Genomic DNA, 17,818 nt, shown 5'->3' with positions numbered 1-17,818 from the left:
ACGGTGGCCCTGAACTTTTATGCAACGGGGTCATTCCAGGCACCGAGTGGGGACCTGTCCGGCATATCGCAGACATCGGTGCACCGGTGCATCCGGGCAGTGACAGATGCCCTATATGCCATGGCGCACCGCTACATCCGCTTCCCCGTGGACCGGGCCAGCCAAGATGCCCGGGCCGTGGGCTTCTCTGCCGTGGCCGGGTTCCCCATGGTCCAGGGCGCGATCGATGGGATGCACGTCGCCGTGCGGCACCTGCAGATAACAGGGCCGTATTCACCAATAGGAAGGGGACCTATTCGATGAACACACAGGTGGTCTGCGACCACCGCATGATGATCCTGCACGTCTACGCCCGTTACCCGGACAGTGTACACGACTCATACGTGTTGTCGCGGTCATCCATCCCCGGCATGTACGAGGACGCCATCCCCGGCTGAGGGGCTGGTTGCTGGGCGACAGGGGCTACCCATTGCAATCGTGGCTGATGACGCACATACGGAGGCCACGCAATGAGGCGGAGAACCGCTACAATGATGCCCATGTAGCGACAAGGGAAGTGATAGAGAGGTGCTTTGGCGTGCTGAAGATGCGTTTCAGGTGCCTGGGCATCTCTGGGGGCGCCCTCCAGTATCGGTCAGATAGGGTCGGCCACATCATTGTGGTGTGCTGCGTCCTGCACAACATCGCCCAACAGAGGGGCGATGTGCCGCAGGCAGAGGAGGGCGGAGTGGAGGAGCAGCAGGAAGGGGCGCAGTCCTCCCCAGATGAGGGGGATGGGGCAATGGTCAGGGCAGACGGGCTAGACACGGGCGGGTGACTGTCCACCGTTACCGGCTGGGCCAGCGGGCACGGGACAGACTGATAGACGCCCGCTTCACTGACTAGATGGGCGTGGGAATCGGGTAGTATGGCCACAGACCGCACACCATGGCAACAGCCGACCACCCACACCCCCCACCCATCCACCCACCCAGCACCCTCACCCCGCTCCCCAACCCCACCCACCCCACCCGCATGCACACCACCCCCCCACTCCCAATTGCCGATCCACCTGCGGCACAACGGCCGGGCTCACAAAGTTGCCGGTGGACGCGTGTCTATTGCAGGCCATGGAGGATGATGACAACCCGCTCTGCGATGAACTCCTGGCTCCACATCGTTGGACTATGTCTGACCCATGGCCACAGTACCACCATCCACCCGGACCATCCCTGCATGCGGCTGTGACATTGCAGCGCACGGTCCCGTCCTCTGCCCGGGGGGATGTTGATGCCGGCCCAGGGGGAAGGGGGCAGACTCACCTGGGGCTGAGGTAAGACCACCCCTCACACACACACTTGCGCTCAACGTACATGACACCCCCGCACACTTTGGACAGAGCACAAAGGCAGCTTCTGTAGGTGTAACATTGACTTTAATAACGAATGGAATTCATGCACGTGCCCTAGCCCCTAAAACTCATCTGTGCCCTGCACCCGTGCCAACTTACTCAGTGTCTAATTGTTTGGCCTTACGGACCCTATGACTACGTCTACGTGGTTCCCCAGACGGTACAGCAGAACTGGAGGTGGACTCCTGTGATTCCTGCCCTCTGACACGGGATCCCTTTGGCGGCCGTTTCCAGGGGCGTCCTGTCCTAGATGGGCCAGGCTGCGGCCCGGGCGACTGGGATGGCGAGCTGCCAGCCTGTCCTGCCCGTTGCCCACCCGATGCACCTGGGACGGAAGGGGGGGGAGTCCGAGGTGTCGCGGTGTTCCGGGACCTCCCCTGCAGGGGGACCCGGGATGGACCACAGCACCTCCTCCTCCCTCGGGGTGCCCGATGGCCCCCAGGCCTCTACATGGGTGGGGGTTGTGAACGGACTGGCCATCCGACGCCCCCCCGACATCTGGCGCTGCCAGTCCTGGAGGCCCGTGCTGGTATCGACAGGGGTCTGCAGGTTTGCAGCCATGGAGCTCAGGGGGTTGGCAAACCCTGTCTATGACTGTGCGACACCGGCTCGCACATGGGCAATGGCGCCGATGCCCTCAGCGATGGCCTGCAGAGACTGGGCTATGGCCTGCTGAGACTGGGCCATGGCCTGCAGAGACTGGGCCACGGCGTTGAGCGCCTCTGCCATCTGCTGCTGGCACTGGCTCATGGCCTCCTGTGAGAGGGCAGCCATGTCCTGGGCCACAGCCGCCGCCTGCACGGAAAACCCCAGGCCTCGCAAACTGTTCCCCATGTCTGACACCGTCGCACCCATTGCCTCCACCGCGGACGCCACCCGTGCGGTGTCGGCCTGGGTGGCACGTATGACCGGCACCACTCCCAGCTCCTGGACGCGGGTGGACTCCTCCAGGTCCGGTGGTTGCATCGGATCTATGGGTGGGTGTGGTAACTCCAGGAACCCGGGATCCATCTGGGCGGCAGATGTTCGCTTGGGCTGGGCTGCCCTCCGACCACCCGGCCCCTCTGCTGCTCCTACCTCCACCTGCTGTACCGGGACGGCTGTGTTGTGCGCACCAGTGAGTGTACCAGACGCCTCATCACAAAAGTGCCCAACCGTGGTGAGTGTTTCTGCGATGGTGGAGGGTGTTGATGACAGCAGTGGCGTTGTGTCGTGCTCTTCGTCCCACTCTGAGTCCATGGCACTTTGGGGTTGCAGTTCGTCTCCGCCCATCCACTCTGTGTCACTGTCCGGTATTTCATTTTCCTGGGTAGTGCTGTCCCGAGTAGGGGTGTCCTGGGTAGTGGTGTCCCGGGTAGTGGTGTCCTGGGTAGTGGTGTCCTGGGTAGTGGTGTCCTGGGTAGTGGTGTCCTGGGTAGTGGTGTCCTGGCTCGGCTGTGACGGGGGCCTGTGGCTGCGCCTCTCGTCGCTGGGTGGCACACACCTGCGTCGTCGCACCCGCACGAGACGAGGGCGTCGTCTCCCTGTTGCTCCAGGTGTCTCCGTCTCCCGTGGTGTGCGAGGGGCATCCTGCGGGCGTCGCATGCCGGAGGGTCCGGGTCTCTCCGTCTCCCGTGGCCTCCGAGGGGCATCATGCGGGCGGTCTGCATCTGCGGGGATGGGTGCCTCAACGTTTGCTCCTGCGATACACAATGAAGCATGCATGGTTAGACACGCAGGCAGTGATCAGGTGATATGGGGGAGGGGGTTATAGGGGAGGGGGGATATGGGGACGGGCTGTCGGTGGCTCACTTGCTAGTACGCCCCCGACCTCTGCATCAGCAACCTCCCGGTCCTCAGGTCCGCCAGCCAGTTCCAGGGCCCTTTCCTCGTGTTCGGTCAGTGGCCTCTCATCAGCGGGGCCTCCTCCAGTCCTCACATGCTCCCTATTGTTGTGTGCGCGCTTCTCCTGTGGGGGGGTGGTGGCAGGGGTAAAAGGCAACAGTGTTAGACAGGTATATGAATGCACGCCATCGGTTGCGCGTGTATTGCAGAGGTTAAGGTTAGGGCTGGATTCACATGGGGATATGGGGCAGGGGGGATATGGGGAGGGGGGATATGGGGAGGGGGATATGGAGGATATGGGGGCGGGGGATATGGGGGAGGGGGGGATATGGGGGAGGGGGTATATGGGGGAGGGGGATATGGGGGATATGGGGGAGGGGGGATATGGGGGAGGGGCGATATGGGGGATATGGGGGAGGGGGGATATGGGGAGGGGGGGATATGGGGAAGGGGGATATGGGAGAGGGGGGATATGGGGGAGGGAGGATATGGGGGATATGGGGGAGGGGGTTATGGGGAGGGGGATATGGAGGAGGGGGGATATGGGGAGGGGGGATATAGGGGATATGGATATCGGGCAGGGGGGGGAGGCTCACCCTGCCTGCTCTGACGTGGTTGTTCACCTTCTTGTGGCACTGGGTGCCTGTCCGTGGTGTCAGGGCCACAGCGGTGACGGCCTCTGCCACCTCCCTCCACAGACGCCGGCTGTGGCGTGGGGCAACTCTGCGGCCGTGCCCGGGATACAGGGCCTCCCTCCTCTGCTCCACTGCGTCCAGGAGCGCCTCCACATCCCGTGACTGGAACCTCGGGGCTGAGAGGCGGCTGGCCATCCGGTCGGGTGTTCCGGTCGGGTGTTCCGGTCGGGTAGGGGGGAGCAGCACGTCCTTATGAACTGTCACGCCGTGCGGCGTGTATGACGCTGCACGGCGTGAACCACGTGAGCAAGCGCTGATCCTGTCACGTCGCTGCTAGCCCATTTCGGGCTGGAGACTTCGCGACGTTTTTGGCGGCGTGATGCAGGTCGGATTTGTGCCGTTTTTTGCGCCGATCGGCGGACATCGCGCCGATAACGGAGAATTTCGCCCCAGAAAAGTAAAAATATCTTGGGCGAAATTCTCCGGAAACGGCGCGATGTCTGCCGACTGGCACCCAAAGCGGCGCAAATCAGTTGGGCATCGCGCCGCCCCAAAGGTGCGGAATGCTCCGCATCTTTGGGGGCCGAGCCCCAACCTTAAGGGGCTAGGCCCGCGCCGGCCGAATTTACGCCCCGCCAGCTGGCGGAAAAGGCCTTTGGTGCCCCGACAGCTGACACGGAAATGACATCTCCGGGCGGCGCATGCGTGGGAGCATCAGCCGCCGCTGACGGCATTCCCGCGCATGCGCAGTGGAGGGAGTCTCTTCCGCCTCCGCCATGATGGAGACCGTGGCGAAGGCGGAAGGGAAAGAGTGCCCCCATGGCACAGGCCTGCCCGCGGATCAGTGGGCCCCGATCGCAGGCCAGGCCACCGTGGGGGCACCCCGCTGGGCCAGATCGCCCCACGCCCCCCCCCCCAGGACCCCGGAGCCTGCCCGCGCCGCCTTGTCCCGCCGGTAAGGTAGGTGGTTTAATCTACGCCGGTGGGACAGGCATTTTAGCGGCGGGACTTCGGCCCATCCAGGCTGGAGAATCGCGGGGGGGGGCCCGCCAACCGGCGTGGCACGATTCCCGCCCCCGCCGAATATCCGGTGGTGGAGAATTCGGCAACCGGCGGAGGCGGGATTCACGCCAGCCCCCGGCGATTCTCCGACCCGGCGGGGGGTCGGAGAATCTCGCCCCTTGTTTCTGGAAACTCCTGGTTGGTTGAAAAGACCTTCAGGTCTACCTTGACAATCTTTCTTCTTTAACTTTTGGTCTTCCTCAGATGGATTCGCTGTTCTGCTCGGTTTCTCTGTTCTATCCTTCCCATGACCGAGGGTAGCTATGAGAGCTGACTCTGCTGGCTGTCCCCGTTTATAAGGGTTTTTATTCTCCTTCTAGCAGTTATTAAGTTCATATGACATTATCGTAAAGTAACTTTATTTTACTCTTGATTGTTCAAGGGACCTTTAATCTGAATTATTTCTAACACGACGATGTATTCATGTTGAGAATGACTTTAGCTCATCAAACTTTGATTACATTTTTTCCCTTGTGATGTTAAAAAGGGGCTGGATTAGCACAGTGGGCTAAACAACTGGCTTGTAATGCAGAACAATGCCAGCAGCGCGGGTTCAATCCGAACAGGCGGCAGAATGTGGCGACTAGGGGCTTTTCACAGAAACATAATTGAAGCCTACTTGTGACAATAAACGATTAAAGATATATATATTATCATATAAGTGCTTTGATCCTAGAGGGGTGTTCTGGTTCCTGTCATTTCTAAAGTTGCTTTATTTCCAAATAATGCCCTTAGCTTACTAAAATAATTAACTAAAATAATTAACTTCAAAGAAGGTTCAAAATATTGTTTTTTTTCCATGTAACTAAAAGTTCAAACTGCCTTGACTTAAAAGACAGGCATTAGTTTTATAGCTTGAACAGTTACAAGCTGTTTCCTTAACGCCTGTTTGACAAAGGCTATCTGCATTTCAAAACTTTCCTTTGCAGCTGCTGTTAACCCTTCGTGGGATTTTTCCCGACATTTTCTGATGCATCCTCATGTCCTGTTTTGCCAGACTTCCATGTTTCAAATTATATATTTTCCCATTTTTACTTTACAAAGCCCAAAGCGGGGTGCAAGTGTCAAGGCTGAAATATTGTCATCAGCCACATGTGCTGAATGCATTATCAAACTCGGCTCCTCTTGAGGTCCCAGCAGGTGTCAGACTTCAGCCAATTCAATTCATTCCGTGTGGTATAATAACAATAATCCTTTACCAAGATGGCGCCGGAGCGAGGCGACTCTCTGCGAGCTCTCACAAACAGATCCACTTTTTACTTAACTTATACTCGTTCTAATCTTTTAAAATTTAATTCTAAACCTGACATTATTACTAACCTCTCTCTTTTATCCTCTCTTGCAGGCTTGAACATCCTCCGAGGCCCTTGGAGACCTTTTGACCCGACCCGACCTGACCTCCGCGACCTGGAAGAAGATTGGGCCCAAACCGGAAGTGAAGCTCCGACATCGATTTGGAGCCAACACGGACCTCGGAGCTCCAAACCTGGCCTAACTACCGACGCCAGACCCCGGATCGCCTTGCCCAATCCCCGGAGCTCCCGACCCGACCCCCGACGGCAAGACCCAGCCCAGCGTGACCCCAAGAGACCCGTCCAGCGACCCGACCTACCTGGTGATGGAAGAAAGGAAAGTCCACGTGGAGGCTCGACCGGGCCTACTTCAAGATCCGACCCCAGGAGCGCCCAGGGAGGGAACAGACCATGGGACCCAGCCCAACCTGCCTCAGGAAGCCCCTGCCCACAACCCAGGACCCCTGAAATGGCGGAGACCGCACACGAGGACCCGAACGCGCTGCAAGGTATTCCCGCGCCCGCACAACGCCGGGACCCAAACAGACCGCAAACATGCCCCCCTAGCAACCCCTCTACCTCAACCAGTGCCCGGGCCCCTGCCAGACGCGACCCAAGATATGTAAACAACGCCCTGGTCCCCGCCAGCGCCCTGGACCCCGCCAGACGCAACCACCTACCTTCCACAAGAGCTGACATCGGATCCCAGGATCAGCCAGCAGCAGCCGCCGACCAAGGAAGCGACAGAAACGCGGCGGTCTGCAGGTTAGACTGAAGCAACACGGTTTCAAGACCCCTCTCCCCAGCATACTCCTGGCAAACGTCCAAGCGATCGAAAACAAGCTGATGAACTTAACGCCAGACTTACCTCTCAGAGGGCAGTAAGAGACTGCTGTGTGCTCTGTTTCACAGAGACATGGCTCACCCCTGTCTCACTGGACTGTGCCATACAACCTGAAGGCTTCTCAATTCACCGGGCGGACCGCACGGCATCATCAGGCAAAGCGAAGGGTGGAGGGGTTTGCCTCCTCATCAACTCCTCCTGGTGCTTGGATGTGGCGACTCTGGCGACAGACTGCTCCCCGGACCTGGAATAACTGACCGTGAAGTGCCACCCATATTATCTTCCACGTGAGTTCACTTCAGCCATCATCACGGCGGTCTACATCCCACCCCAGGCAGTAGTGAGGAAGGCGCTGGACAAACTATACACAGTAATAAACAACTACGAAACAGAACACCCGGAGGCCTTGTTCATCGTGGCCGGAGACTTCAACAAGGCCAACCTCAAGAGTATACTGCCAAAATTCCACCAGCACATCTCCTGTCCCACCAGGGGCGACAACACTCTTGACCACTGCTACTCAAAAATCAAGGGCACCTACCGTTCCACCCCCCGACCGCACTTTGGGAAATCAGACCATAAGACGGTGCTCCTTCTCCTGGCATACAAGCAGAAACTCAAGCGGGAGAATCCAGCTAAGAAGGTTGTGCAGTGCTGGTCCGAGGAGACAGAAGAGCTCTTACGTGACTGCTTAGAGACAGTGGACTGGTCCATATTTAAGAACTCAGCAACCAACTTAAATGAGTATGCCACCACCGTCACAGACTTCATCAGCAAATGTGTGGACGACTGCGTGCCAAAGAAAGCAGTACGTGCGTTCCCCAACCGGAAACCATGGCTCAATCGTGAGATTGACTCCCTACTGAAGGACAGATCTGAGGCGTCAAGGCAGACGACCCTGACCTATGCAAGAAATCCAGGTACGACCTCCGCAAAGCCATCCGGAATGCCAAGAGAGAATATCAAACCAAGCTAGAGTCACAGACAGACTCTCGGCGGTTGTGGCAAGGACTAAACAACATAACGGGCTACAAAGCGAAGCCGAACAGTATCTCTGGCAGCAGCGCACCCCTCCCCGATGAACTCAATGCATTCTATGCTCGGTTCGAGCAGGTAAGCAACAATCCGCTGGCGAGTGCCCCAGCAGCCCATAACTCACCCATACCCACCATCACAGCTTCCAAGGTCAGATTGGCCTTCCTGAAAGTGAACCTTCGGAAGGCGACGGGCCCAGACGGGGTCCCTGGTCGTGCACTCAGAGCCTGCGTGGACCAGCTGGCAGAGGTATTCACGGACATCTTTAACCTGTCCCTACTCCAGTCCGAGGTCCCCACCTGCTTCAAGAAGACCACCATCATACCGGTACCAAAGAAGAACCAGGCAACGTGCCTCAATGACTACCGACCAGTGGCCCTGACCTCAGTCGTAATGAAGTGCTTCGAGAGGTTGATCATGAAGCGCATCACCTCCATACTCCCAGAACGCCTTGATCCACTGCAATTCGCATACCGCTGCAACCGGTCCACATCAGACGCCATTTCCCTGGCCCTACACATCCCTAGAGCATCTTGAAAACAAGGACTCCTACATCAGACTCCTATTTATTGACTACAGCTCCGCCTTCAACACCATAATCCCAGCCAAGCTCATATCAATGCTCCAAAACCTAGTACTTGGCTCCCCACTCTGCAACTGGATCCTCGATTTTCTGACCAACAGACCACAATCAGGAAGAATGAACAACAACACCTCCTCCACAATAGTCCTCAACACCGGCGCCCCGCAAGGCTGCGTGCGTAGCCCCCTACTCTACTCCCTGTACACACACGACTGCGTGGCAAAACTTGGTTCCAACTCCATCTACAAGTTTGCTGACGATACGACCATAGTGGGCCGGATCTCGAATAACGATGAGTCCGAATACAGAAGGGAGATAGAGAACCTAGTGGAGTGGTGTAGCAACAACAATCTCTCCCTCAATGCCAGCAAAACTAAAGAGCTGGTAATTGACTTCAGGAAGCAAAGTACTGTACACACTTCTGTCAGCATCAACGGGGCCGAGGTGGAGATGGTTAGCAGTTTCAAATTCCTAGGGGTGCACATCTCCAAAAATCTGTCCTGGTCCACCCACGTCGACGCTACCACCAAGAAAGCACAACAGCGCCTATATTTCCTCAGGAAACTAAGGAAATTTGGCATGTCCACATTGACTCTTACCAACTTTTACAGATGCACCATAGAAAGCATCCTATCTGGCTGCATCACAGCCTGGTATGGCAACTGCTCGGTTCAGGACCGCAAGAAACTTCAGAGAGTCGTGAACACCGCCCAGTCCATCACACGAACCTGCCTCCCATCCATTGACTCCACCTACACCTCCCGCTGCCTGAGGAAAGCGGGCAGCATAATCAAAGGTCCCTCCCACCCGGCTTACTCACTCTTCCAACTTCTTCCATCGGGCAGGAGATACAGAAGTCTGAGAACACGCACGAACAGACTCAAAAACAGCTTCTTCCCCACTGTCACCAGACTCCTAAATGACCCTCTTATGGACTTACCTCAGTAACACTGCACCCTGTATGCTTCATCCGATGCCAGTGCTTTTACAGTTACATTGTATATGTTGTGTTGCCCTATTGTGTATTTTCTTTTATTCCCTTTTCTTCTCATGTACTTAATGATCTGTTGAGCTGCTCGCAGAAAAATACTTTTCACTGCACCTCGGTACACATGACAATAAACAAATCCAATCCAATCTTTATTGTCACAAGTAGGCTTACATTAACATTGTAATGAAGTTACTGTGAAAAGTCCGCAGTCGCCACATTCCAGCGCCTGGTCGGGTACACAGAGGGAGAATTCAGAATGTCCAAAATACCTAATGGCACATCTTTCGGGACTTGTGGGAGGAAACCGGAGCACCCGGAGGAAACCCACGCAGAAACGGGGAGAACGTGCAGACTCCGCACAGTCAGTGACCCAAGCTGGGAATCAAACCTGGGACCCTGGCGCAGTGAAGCAACAATGCTAACCATTGTGCTACCATGCCACCAAGTATATCAAGGAACAGCCAAAGACGCTGATTACAAAAGTGAGGAATTCTGCTCTGCGAGATGATCAAGAACTGTGTTGAAGAACACATCAGTCTTGCGGCAGACACGGAGGAATTCATCAGGCGAATGAGGCTCCGGGAATTCTTCCACAGACCCCAAGAGGCCAACAGCTAACCCCAGCAGACTATCAATGAACCGGAACAGCAGACCGAGAGATCTGCGGTGCAGCAACCGAAGAGGAAAGAGTCGAATTGGACCCCTCCGGAAGGCCGCTGCCTTAGACTCGACATGTATGCTCAAGCTGTCAGGAGTCGCGTCAATGCCAGATTCATCAGTCGCATTCACAAGACAGCCCCGAACGTCACCCAAGCACAACGCAATGCCATCCGCGCTCTCAAGACCAACCGCAGCATCATCATCAAACCAGCAGACAAAGGAGGGGCCACTGTCGTACTGAACAGAAGGGACTACTGCAAAGAAGTATACCGACAACTGAATAATCAAGAACACTACAGACAGTTACCTGCAGATCCGACCAAGGAACACATCCGTGAACTTAACAGACTGATCAAGACCTTGGATCCAGATCTTCAGAGCACCCTACGTGCTCTCATCCCACGCACTCCCCGCATCAGAGATCTCTACTGCCTCCCGAAAATACATAAGGCCAACACACCAGGCCGCCCTATCGTTTCAGGCAATGGGACCTTGTGTGAGAACCTCTCTGGCTACATCGAGGGCATCTTGAAACCCATCGTACAAGGTACGCCCAGCTTCTGTCGCGACACTACGGACTTCCTGCAGAAACTCAGCACCCATGGACCAGTTGAACCAGGAACATTCCTCGTCACAATGGACGTCTCGGGACTCTACACCAGCATCCCCCATGACGACGGCATTGCTGCAACAGCCTCAGTACTCAACACCGACAACTGCCAATCTCCAGACGCAATTCTGCAACTCATCCGCTTCATTCTGGATCACAACGTCTTCACCTTCGACAACAAGTTCTTCATCCAGACGCACGGAACAGCCATGGGGACCAAAGTCGCACCCCAATACGCCAACATCTTCATGCACCAGTTTGAACAGGACCTACTCACCGCACAGGACCTTCAATCGACGTTATACACCAGATACATCGATGACATTTTTTTCCTTTGGACCCACGGCGAAGAATCACTGAAACGACTACACGATGACATTAATAAGTTCCATCCAACCATCAGACTCACCATGGACTACTCTCCAAAATCAGTTGCATTCTTGGACACACTCGTCTCCATCAAGGGCGGTCACCTCAGCACTTCGCTTTACCGCAAACCCACAGATAACCTCACGATGCTCCACTTCTCCAGCTTCCACCCTACACACATTAAAGAAGCCATCCCCTATGGACAAGCTCTCCGTATGCACAGGATCTGCTCAGACGAGGAGGAGCGTAACAGACATCTACAGACGTTGAAAGATACCCTCGTACGAACGGGATATGACACTCGACTCATCGATCGACAGTTCGAACGCGCCACAGCGAAAAACCGCACCAACCTCCTCAGAAGACAAACATGGGACACAACCGACAGAATACCCTTCATCGTCCAGTACTTCCCCGGAGCGGAGAAACTACGTCATCTTCTTCACAGCCTTCAACACGTCATTGATGACGATGAACATCTTGCCAAGGTCATCCCCACACCCCCACTACTTGCCTTCAAACAACCGCGCAACCTCAAACAAACCATTGTTTGCAGCAAACTACCCAGTCTTCAGAACAGTGACCATGACACCACACAACCCTGTCATGGCAATCTCTGCAAGACGTGCCAGATCATCGACAGGGATACCACTATTACACGTGAGAACACCACCCACCAGGTACGTGGTACATACTCGTGCGACTCGGCCAACGTTGTCTACCTCATACGCTGCAGGAAAGGATGTCCCGAAGCGTGGTACATTGGCGAGACCATGCAGACGCTGCGACAACGAATGAACGGACATCGCGCAACAATCACCAGGCAGGAATGTTCCCTTCCAGTCGGGGAACACTTCAGCAGTCAAGGGCATTCAGCCTCTCATCTCCGGGTAAGCGTTCTCCAAGGCGGCCTTCAGGACGCGCGACAACGCAGAATCGCCGAGCAGAAACTTATAGCCAAGTTCCGCACACATGAGTGCGGCCTCAACCGGGACCTGGGATTCATGTCGCATTACATTCATCCCCCACCATCTGGCCTGCGAAATCCTACCAACTGAACTGGCTTGACACAATTCACACCTCTTTAACCTGGGGTTACCCCATCTCTGGATCTGTAAAGATTTAATCACCTGCTAATGGTCGCATTCCAAGCATTGTTGGGCATCTTTGAATCTGGCTATATATGTGTTTCTGGAACATACCTCTTCAGTCACCTGAGGAAGGAGCAGCGCTCCGAAAGCTAGTGACATCGAAACAAACCTGTTGGACTTTAACCTGGTGTTGTAAGACTTCGTACTGTGTTGAAGAAATAACACAATGGGAAATGAGGCGGCAGGATTTGATGGTAACATTGTGAATGTATTTGCCTCTCTGTATGTGAGTTGTATTTTATGCTTCCCCATTAGCAGGACTTTGAATCCTGATTTTTATTGAATTCAAATTTCACTATCTGCTGTGTTGGGATTTGAACCTGGACCGGCCGCCAGAGTATCACCCTGGGTTTCTGCACTGTTAGTCCAGTGACAATACTACTCATCACTGCCTCGCTATGAGTCTGTGAGGAATATGTGTGTTTGCTTCTATATTAGTGTGTATGATCGGTATGTGTATTTGTTTCTGTGTGTGTGAATATGTGCTTGTGTGTGTCTATGTGTTTGCTGTGTGTATATTTCTTTCTCTGCTGCTGTATGTGTGTGTGCTGTGTGTATTTGTTTCTATATGTGTGTGTATATGAGAGAGAGTTGTGAGTATATTTGTTTTGTTATGTACATTTGTTTCTATGACCTAAATTTCAGGCTCCCCTGCTGATGGGTTTGGAGGTGGTGAACTATTCACCATGGAGTGCAGCGGTTCAAAAAGGCAGATCACCCTCACATTCTCAAGAGCAATCAGTGGTGGGCGATAAATGCTGGCACAGCCCACAACCCATGAATGTATTTTAAAAAACCACAACCTCTGACCTGCTCTTGTAGCTTCTGTGTTTATATGATGTTGATAGTGGGGGTTCCAACGAATGGGTTCAACCCCCTTGAATGTCGAGGGTAGAGGACTGGATTCTCTCTTGTTGGAGGTGGTTATTGCCTGGCACTTGTGAGGCATGAATGTTACCAATACAATTGGGGATTTTTCAGTGAATCCAAGCTCCTATTTTGCAAAACCAACTCTGAGCACATGAGGGTCACTATCAGCCTTTCCTTTCGAGGAGAAAGTGCAGCACATTGCATGTTTTTTCAGCTACCCCACACCAGGAAGACAGGTCTCACTGAGGACGGTGATGTCAATTTGGAGCATTGATATTTCTTGCAATATTATTGCAGTTCTTCTTTCTGGATGAGTCACTCTTGAAACCATCCGTGAGTGTTCCATCATTCCACTTCAGATAATGAGTGTTTTTTTCTCTTCGAACACAAAGGTGGTGAACCCATACAGTTTGTTTCGCGAAGCAGGAGAAAACGGGAGAGCTAATTTTTGGGTACATTTGCTGGTCCCCTCCCTCGAGGACTGCTCAGTCAGAGATGCTGATCTTTCCAAGCGCGGGTATCAAATGACTTTCAATCAACTTTCCCAGTGTGCAGATACTTGACGAGGGACTTCCAGGCTCACAGACTTATTTCTGTCGCTCCCTTGGCACAGTACTTGCAAATGGACCCTGGTAGAAGCCTGTCTTCCTGCAATGTGGGGACCTTAAGGACCATTGCTGTCGACACGCCATTGCTGAGGACTTTTGCACTGTACTTTGACTGGCAACATCCCCGGCCTAGCCACCAAGGGTGACCCAACCAGGAACAATGATCTCCTGTCCGATATCAATGAAGCAATTGTCAGAACGCACACACTGTTTCACACATCAAGGTGGTGGACTAACAAAGAAATGATGGTTCTGAAGGGTGTTAGCAGAGTGCAAAAGCCAGGAATTTGGTGCAAGTGTGAAGTCCATGTGGGGTAATTAGGTCCTGAATTTTATTTTCATCTTTATTCATAGAATTTACAGTGCAGAAGGAGGCCATTCGGCCCATCAAGTCTGCACCGGCTCTTGGAAAGAGCACCCCACCCAAGGTCAACACCTCCACCCTATCCCCATAACCCATTAACCCCACCCAACACTAAGGGCAATTTTGGACACGAAGGGCAATTTAGCATGGCCAATCCACCTAACTTGCACATCTTTGGACTGTGGGAGGAAACCTGAGCACCCGGAGGAAACCCACGCACACACGGGGAGGATGTGCAGACTCAGCACAGACAGTGACCCAAGCCGGAATCAAACCTGGGAGCCTGGAGCTGTGAAGCAATTGCGCTATCCACAATGCTACCGTGTTGCTCCTATTGTTGTGGTTGCCCGAGGTTACAAGTGTTCAAAATCTTTCCAATTGCATTGTGCAATTAAGTTATTGTGTAGAAAAGGGAGTAAACATTAATAAATAGATGCAAATAATTTAAATAAACTAAACGAAGATGGGCAGGACAGGTTGTGTTCCTGGACTGCAGTAAGAGGGTGTTTGTGGTTAGTGAATTAAATAGGACCAGCTTTTACGATGATGCATGTGCCTAGGCTCCCAGGACCTGGGGCGGGATTCTCCGACACCCCCCGCCGGGTCGGAGAATCGGCGGGGGGCGGCGTGAATCTCGCCCCCGCCAGCCGCCGAATTCTCCGGCATCGGAGATTCGGCGGGGGCGGGAATCCCGCCGGTTGGTCGGCCCCCCCCCCCCCCCCGGCGATTCTCAGACCCACGATGGGCCGAAGTCCCGCTGTTTCCATGCCAGTCCCGCCGGCGTAAATTGAACTAGGTCCCTTACCGGTGGGACCTGGGGGAAAGGGCGGGCTCCAGGGTCCTGGGGGCAATCTGGCCCCGGGGGGTGCCCCCACGGTGGCCTGGCCCGCGATCTGGGCCCACCGATCCGCGAGCGGGCCTGTGCCGTGGGGGCAGTCTTTTCCTACACGCCGACCATGTCAACCACCGCCATGGCCGACGCGTAGGTGACCCCCCCCCGCCCCCCCGTGCATGCGCGGGGATGACGTCCAGGAAGGGAAGACTGGCAATAGTAACAGCGTGTCCAGGAAGGGAAGACTGGCAATAGTAACAGCGTGTCCAGGAAGGGAAGACTGGCAATAGTAACAGCGTGTCCAGGGAGGGAAGACTGGCAATAGTAACAGCGTGTCCAGGGAGGGAAGACTGGCAATAGTAACAGCGTGTCCAGGAAGGGAAGACTGGCAATAGTAACAGCATGTCCAGGAAGGGAAGACTGGCAATAGTAACAGCATGTCCAGGGAGGGAAGACTGGCAATAGTAACAGCGTGTCCAGGAAGGGAAGACTGGCAATAGTAACAGCATGTCCAGGAAGGGAAGACTGGCAATAGTAACAGCATGTCCAGGAAGGGAAGACTGGCAATAGTAACAGCGTGTCCAGGGAGGGAAGACTGGCAATAGTAACAGCGTGTCCAGGAAGGGAAGACTGGCAATAGTAACAGCATGTCCAGGAAGGGAAGACTGGCAATAGTAACAGCGTGTCCAGGGAGGGAAGACTGGCAATAGTAACAGCGTGTCCAGGGAGGGAAGACTGGCAATAGTAACAGTGTGTCCAGGAAGGGAAGACTGGCAATAGTAACAGCATGTCCAGGAAGGGAAGACTGGCAATAGTAACAGCGTGTCCAGGAAGGGAAGACTGGAAATAGTAACAGCATGTCCAGGAAGGGAAGACTGGCAATAGTAACAGCGTGTCCAGGAAGGGAAGACTGGCAATAGTAACAGCATGTCCAGGAAGGGAAGACTGGCAATAGTAACAGCGTGTCCAGGAAGGGAAGACTGGAAATAGTAACAGCATGTCCAGGAAGGGAAGACTGGCAATAGTAACAGTGTGTCCAGGAAGGGAAGACTGGCAATAGTAACAGCATGTCCAGGAAGGGAAGACTGGCAATAGTAACAGCGTGTCCAGGAAGGGAAGACTGGAAATAGTAACAGCATGTCCAGGAAGGGAAGACTGGAAATAGTAACAGCGTGTCCAGGAAGGGAAGACTGGCAATAGTAACAGTGTGTCCAGGAAGGGAAGACTGGCAATAGTAACAGCGTGTCCAGGAAGGGAAGACTGGCAATAGTAACAGCATGTCCAGGAAGGGAAGACTGGCAATAGTAACAGCATGTCCAGGAAGGGAAGACTGGCAATAGTAACAGCGTGTCCAGGGAGGGAAGACTGGCAATAGTAACAGCGTGTCCAGGAAGGGAAGACTGGCAATAGTAACAGCATGTCCAGGAAGGGAAGACTGGCAATAGTAACAGCGTGTCCAGGAAGGGAAGACTGGCAATAGTAACAGCATGTCCAGGAAGGGAAGACTGGCAATAGTAACAGTGTGTCCAGGAAGGGAAGACTGGCAATAGTAACAGCATGTCCAGGAAGGGAAGACTGGCAATAGTAACAGTGTGTCCAGGAAGGGAAGACTGGCAATAGTAACAGTGTGTCCAGGAAGGGAAGACTGGCAATAGTAACAGTGTGTCCAGGAAGGGAAGACTGGCAATAGTAACAGCGTGTCCAGGAAGGGAAGACTGGCAATAGTAACAGCGTGTCCAGGAAGGGAAGACTGGCAATAGTAACAGCGTGTCCAGATTATGATCAGGCCCATCGGGCCTCCCAAGGCAGAAAGGAAAGAGAAGATGAACGAAGACTCAGGCCGACCCGGTTATCCGACAGGGTGACTATACTCACCAGCGAAGAGAACTGGCCTCAAAATCAACAAAAGGAAGGACCCAAATCTCATGTGGGCACCACAGGATGACCCCCAGGTAACCCAAATGGTGGTTCCAATGATAACGCCGCCAATAAGTCTAGAAAGTAAATCTTGACTTCGTCAGATGCAGGTTTATTCTGTGAAGCAATCACTTCTCCACCAACTCACCCAGTGCCACCTGTATTCCCTTTACTTATATGGTGCAGTCTCTTTAAACATTAAGTGAAATCTATTAAATAATAAAACAATTAAAACACCAGTTCTAATTCAAATGTTGGGGAACTTAACTCTTTCCTAACAGCCAAGACCCTTCAGAATGGGTGAAGGGGCCTTGAGACACAGGAAGCAGGCCTTCTCCGCACGTACGGGAAGATCCACAGGGGGGGCAGTGACGTACTGGTGTTGCCACATGACTAGTAATCCAGAGACCCAGGGTAACGCCCTGGGAACCCGGGCCGGTTAACTCTGGGCTAGACTGCTGGTTTGTGATGCAGAACAAGGCCAGCAGCGCGGGTTCAATTCCCGTACCGGCTTACCCGAACAGGCGCCGGAATGTGGCAACTAGGGGCTTTTCACAGTAACTTCATACTAAAAAAAAAAAAAATTCTGTGCTGTATTTTCTATGTTCTATGACGTCAGCAGCCACAGATGCTCCTGCGCATGCACGGACCCGCGCCGGCCGGTGGAGTCCCTTCGGCCCCGGCTGGCACGGTGCCAAAGGCATTCCACGCTGGCCGGCGGGGTGCCAACCACTCCGGGGCGGGCCTAGCCCCTAAAGGTGCGGAGGATTCCGCATCTTTG

This window comes from Scyliorhinus torazame, chromosome 14, assembly GCF_047496885.1.
Source record: "Scyliorhinus torazame isolate Kashiwa2021f chromosome 14, sScyTor2.1, whole genome shotgun sequence".
Taxonomy (NCBI): Eukaryota; Metazoa; Chordata; class Chondrichthyes; order Carcharhiniformes; family Scyliorhinidae; genus Scyliorhinus; species Scyliorhinus torazame.
This window is presented reverse-complemented; position numbering follows the sequence as displayed.